The sequence below is a fragment of the Gadus macrocephalus genome, chromosome 13 (genome assembly GCF_031168955.1).
Source record: "Gadus macrocephalus chromosome 13, ASM3116895v1".
NCBI classification, from domain to species: Eukaryota; Metazoa; Chordata; class Actinopteri; order Gadiformes; family Gadidae; genus Gadus; species Gadus macrocephalus.
In genome coordinates this window covers 15,294,318-15,300,867 of record NC_082394.1, presented here as the reverse complement: position 1 = coordinate 15,300,867, position 6,550 = coordinate 15,294,318, and positions in this window count along the sequence as shown.

Below are 6,550 nucleotides of genomic sequence, written 5' to 3'. Positions count from 1 at the left end.
CTCAGATGTGTGCCTTTTCCTGCTGTGCTTGTGATTTGTTTTTGTCTTACAGTAATTCTAGGAAGATGGGATGTAATGCATTTGCATTTTTGGACATCTGAACTATATCGTAGTTAATAGCCACAGAAAAAATAATTATTAGATTAATTGCAAACTGTTGGTTTGTAACAGAGAGACTTCCAGACACATTTTGATTGAATCGAGTGTTAAAATTTCACTCTTTAAATGGTTTTATAGCAAATCTCCAGACAAAGTCAAAACTCTCCAGACTCTTCTTCAGGTGTAAAAATGCGAGGGAGGAAGAGATATCCATATAGTCCAAATCCATCCTGGCTTCTTCAAAATAATTGCCTCAAGATGTTTCTGGAAAGGATTTGGTTTGTGTACGCTACCTTTGTCCTTATAGGAAACGTCGCGAGGTGTCAAAATTGCAGGTGCTGCCGGATTATTTTATGTTGATCTTGCCGATCGAGGCAAGACAATGGCACCTACTGTTGCCTGGCAACTTTGAGAAGGTGGTATTCTAGGTGTGAAAGAGTTGGTATGCTTATCCTTTTCTCATGACAAAAAAAGCCCAAAGCAAAGCGATCTCCTGATGTACAAACAAACAATTTATTTCCTTCTCCGTATGATCGGCAGGCCAGAGGCAAGGAGGAAGAGGATCTATTATCTCATAGCTGTTGGCTCTCAGTCTGATCGCATACTTGACATCTTGGGACATAATGTGCCTCTGCTTCGGGAGGCTACATAGAGTTTGTTGTAGGTTATAACTAGAAAACTAAGAAGCTGAGAACAGAACATAAATAAATATGAGGAAAGATGCAATAAAAGATGCATGTGCATATAGTACCTAGTTGCATGGAGCATATATTAATATAACAAAGAGAGAAAAATGTGATTAGGATTAGTAACTCTAGGAACTCTATCCACTCCATATAGACATGCTCAACTCAACATTTGTAGTAGCTTGTATGTCAAGCTAATGCTACTGCATGCATGTATGTAGGTATTTATTAGTGCTTGTAATTAACGGATAAACCACTGAATGGAACTCTCCCTCCCCAGCCAGAGTTAAATACTTTGTTCGCTCGCAGTCAGATTTTTCTATTGCCTCGAAAAATAACAACCGAAAAATGCTCACCTTAGAGAGTTCTGGTCCGCCTCTTTGATTCAAGCCATTAATAATTCACCAAAGGCATTCAATTCATCGTCAGGGACCAAAAAATGGAATAGTATAAAAATAAAAGATAAATACCTTTTTTTCCCTATAGTGAGGGAGATTTGCTCTGACACACTGGTATGTGGTCTGCTGCTTTGGTGATGGACTTGAAACATTATGTTGAAAAAATCTGTTTACACAGGACCATGCCTGATACCTTTTTAAACAGTTTTTTAAGGTCAAGGAGTAATGCCCTATCTGAGGTAAACTAAGCAAGCAAATACTTCCTCTTCCCTTCATTTACATAAATTAACTCAAAACGCTTTGGGGACTTGCAACTACTTCTTTCTTGAATTGTTAAACATAATATTTGACCCTCTCCAATTTCCAGCTTTTACACTCCAACCCTGATGAAAATTGGTGTCGATTGGCCAGTTCTGGTATGAGGAAAAATGGTGGAATTAATGCCATGTTCTGGATTTCTTGGGGCTTTATTTCAATCCCAGGTAGAAGATTTGTGTGTAGATTGGACATTTTTGGTGTAAAAGTTTAGATTTAAATTGGAAAAAAAATCTGATGCAGATACGACATTTGGGTGTAGATGTGAAGTATGGATTTAGATGCTAAATTTTGCTTGTAACTGGAGATTTTGGTGTAGTTGGAGAATGCGGGGCAGAAGCTATTCGGCTGATCTTCTTGGCTCGCTGGCCGTCGGTTTTCATGGCCATGTTCTGGTTGAAGACGGAAGAGCGGACTAATGATTGCCTGGCGTCGTTCAACTTTGTTCATCAGGTGCCAGGGCTGGCCATGCGACGTCCCTGGGTAGCAGTACATTATAAACAGGATGCAGTCTTGATGGAGCCCTTCAGGTCCACTCACATCTCCCTCTGTGTGGGAGGGCTGAGAGCTGCCGTTTAAATCAGTGAGGTGTGAGCTCCCTGTGACAGGGCCCTGAGGGGCACTTCGGGGGACTTGTTTGCCATGATGGAGCGGCCCTGTGGAGAGCCCCACACTACCGGGGCTTCTGACACCATCGCTTTATGCACTGACCGGAAGGCCAAGAGGGATAAGATCATCAAGTATTTAACTATTTAGTCATTTACGGGACACTTTCATCCATAGTACCCTACAATAAATGCATGATTCAGCTGCAGCTCATCAAGGCGCAGTGATAGGCTTACACACCGCACTCGAGGGGTGCTACAGGTAGGCTGCGGACATTGGGGATCGAACCTGGTCCCTTTAGCTGAGTCATCCAACACGCTGGCCACTACACTGCTCTATTTTACTCTCAGGTGTTACTGATCAGAACTTAATCGCCATGCATTGTCAAGCGAGGTTAGATACTAAAACCATTAAAATGATAAATCATCAGGAGACCTTTAGTTTATTGACTGCAGTTGGATGTTGGAGAGAAGTGTTTGTTACTCAATGTAGCATATGCCTGTGACTGACTTTCAATGGTACCTCTCCAGGATGCTACTGCTGCTAGATTCATTAAGGTGTGGTTGGTCCTGTGTTGTCTGTGAGGCAGGTTCCTCTGAGCTGCTGCATCGTCAAGTTTCCTCTCTCTCTCTCTCTCTCTCTCTCTCTCTCTCTCTCTCTCTCTCTCTCTCTCTCTCTCTCTCTCTCTCTCTCTCTCTCTCTCTCTCTCTCACACACACTTTGGTAGTATATGGATCCATCCCTGCTGGAGAACAATACTTTGCACATATTTTTGAAACACAGAGTTTATGATGTAGCGTCTCTTTTGACATTTGAATTTAGCAAAGTTTCGCGGTATCATATATTAAAGGCATCTTTTATATCGTTTTGTTGTGTTCTCGTTGCCTTAGAATGAACCTTTTAATGCCCATTATGTACATAGGGAGAGGGTCCTTTTCAACCAAGGCCGCAATGTTGCCCCCCTATGTTACAGTTGCCCCTAATGACAGACGGCATTTAAGAGATTGCTTTGAATTTCTTTGAAAAAGAACTGCAGGAAGGAGAGGGGCATGCTATTCCCATGCCTACAACCCATTTGTGATTCTTTTATAGTAAAGTTCTTGTGTAGGAATGTTATAATGATCAATTATGTATATGAAATGTGCCATTCACAGTGGCATCATGCTATGGGCCCTATCTTGCACCCAGGGCAATTGACTTTCTACACCGACGCATGTATCGTTGCTAGGTTGCACCCGGTGCAAAGCTGATTTCCCCCCGCTGAAATCTCGCGCCACTAAACTTGCTTGAGGCTTGTCGGCAAAAAGCAGAGGCGTGTTCCGGCGCAAATGATACATGGTGCTATCTTACAGATCGGTAAAGCAGTTGGTGTTGCTATTTTGACGTAGGACTATGGCAGGTCGGAACTGCAACATAAGCTTACACCCCAGTAGGCTATACACAGCACAAACATGCATACGATTTGCCTACTTTTAAATCAATGCATCTGCAAACACCGTACGGCAAACACATATTTTCTTGACACAGACATCTGCAAACACATGCAAACTAAACACATAACGCATAATACAGTCCATGGCAATATATATTAACGGGGGGACACATGCATATTAGGAAGACAAGTCTATAACGATAATGTGTACAATGCTGGTAAGAAACGATGTTTGTTAATTTATTGCTGCATATCATTAAATAGGCCCAAAGTTGCTGCCACAGGACCGCATATCATATTGTAGCGTCGGCCAAGAAGAACACAGTCAGGTCTTAAGGAAAGGTAATTCCGCGCCCCATACACCGCACGACTCAGAGAGCTGCCTCTATTTAACACGACGAACATAACAGAAACACGGCACACCTGACCAACACACACAAAACTCTCACTAATGGTCCCGATCCCACTACACATCACAGTTAACACACAAACGATAAAGACCCCAAACCCGTTAACCCCACCCTAACAACAGAAACAAGTTGACAAAAGGCAATAAAACCCCTTTTCCCCAACCAGCATCTCGGATCCCCAGAATCCCCGGCGCAACCCCCCGCAGGAGTCACCACAATATGTGTGTTAAGTTTTCTTTGCTGAAATGTACATGACAACTCAGTATTTCTGAGTCGTCATGAATGAAAACTCTATTCCATGTGGGAATTAGACCATTAGGCCATACACTGAGCCATTTGAAGTTCACGTGGTCATGTCTGTCTGATCGGAGACTGCAGACGCGCTTTCAAAATATCAACTCGTCAGGTTCAAATGCGCTCATGGCTCTTAAGCTGGCACTCTCATTGGTTTATTGCACGTTACGCCCAAACCACACCTACGGGTAATTAGGCTACTTCAGGGCAACCCTTTAGATTTGCATCGGGCGCAAGAGTCATTTATCCGCCGCTATGATAGCAACATCGCCGTAGAACCGCCCACAAAGCTACTTGCATTTGGCGCTTCTCACTTGCGTTTCTGACCGTTAAAATAGGGCCCTATAAGTGTCTTAACCCTGTCTCGGATGCTAGCAGGTGAGGACTATCTTATTTCCATCCTTTCACAAACAAACAAAATATCCTATGACTTAACAGGTTTCAAATATAAATTAAAGCTGCAAGCGGCATTTTAAGGATGCCAAGCCTAAAGCAGACCAATACGACCCTGACAGACCATTAAGACCCTGACGCAGACCTTGAAGAATCCTGATAGACCATTAAGACCGTGACGCAGACCATAAAGGCCCTGACGAAGACCATTAAGACCTTTTTTGTTTGTATACGGTTGACAACGCTGGAATAGCCTCAGCTTGGATCTGGTGATGGGTGAACAAACTTTCATGACCGTATGTCAAAAGGCTGAGGAGTTAATGGTCTTTTGATCGCTTTAGCGCCCCCTATCTACTTTGATGAACTTTAGCCTGGTTAACCATGACCAATGCTTCTTTTAGAACACCAAGTTTGGTGATGATTGACTCAAGTTAACCCAATCTTTAGTAACCTAACCTTGATTGGGCTAATATGGACATCCATCCGGCATTTTGTCACAGGTTCTTGGTTTCCTAGGAACATGTCCTCAACATTATGAGAGACAAATTTCTACAGGATTTCATGACAGTAAGTGAAAGGGGTCAGAAAATATGGCCGTCCAAAGTATGCATTTTCAGAGAGGTTCATGTTGACCAATGTGCCTTTGACTAAATTAAGTTTGATGGTGATTGGTTTAAGTTAACCATGCCTTTTGGCATTAAGTTACATTTTGACGATTTTGAGCCTCTGGAGGCCATGTTGTTTTTTTCAATCGTCTTCATTTTACTTGAGCCGCTGAAACTTTGGTCCCCTCCCCAACAGCCACTAAGTTGGTCCCTATCAAATCAAATATTCTGTCTATGAACTGTGGTGATTTTAGTCACAGGCCATGGCAATTTAGATGCCACGCCCTAGTGGAAAATACGTGGACTTGATCTTGTTCAAAATTTGATTCTCAACAACTTTTGTATTGGATCAAGATCATAGGTGTCCATTTTCATGTTGATGTAAGCATTTAAGTCTTTACACGTCTTAAACCACACCCTTTTAAGAAGTCAATGGCTCCTGGGTGCTTTTATCTTTATTGCACAGACTTCGGTTTATCTCAGATTGCAGACATTGGTCCATCGATGATATGTGCTAAAGGATTTTTGTCAAAGTCAAAAGACCTAGGATCCTTAGGGAATTGAGTTTTTTTAATAAAGTTAAAGATGGGCGTAAATCTATCCAAAGAAAGACATAGGTTCTTGAGGCAGATTTGTTCACCATGATGATATGCATGTGTGGGCAAAGTTTCATGACTGAGTGTAAATCAAAGGGGTCACGAATCCTAAACAACAATGTGCTATACACACACACACACATGCTCAGCAATATCTTTATGTGTTTCCTGACATCCGTATTTCATTAATAAGCCAATAGCTGCCTGCAGCATCTGTGTCATGAACACGTTCACATGTGATGCTATTCAATCCTATTGCTGAATAATTGATCCACTCTTGCATTTACAACATCTCATTGGCTTCTGCCTGGCCTAAAGGTCTAACATGCTCTTTTGTTTGGCCAACAGTGTCCGAATGGATTCACTGAGAACGCATTCCAGGGAACTAATAGGACAAGGAGAGCACTCGCCACTGCGCAGCTTGGGCCATTTTCCTGTTCAGCTTGTTATTGTATTTTCCTATTATGCTGCGGCAAATTATATGATAAGTCATCTTCAGTCCTTTTCGGTAAGTTCTGCCTAAGGTTTGAATAGGAGAACCCTAGCCTAGGACATAATGGCAGCAGAAACCTCTGGTATTTGGCTGTGCTTTATAATTGCCATAAAAGAGTATTCAAAGCCTTCATTGACTGTGGCATTTGCTGAGGCAGGATTTTCACTCTTTTGCCCTCTCTGGTCAGAGAGATTGCTTGATTAATGGAGAAGCACAATCTGCT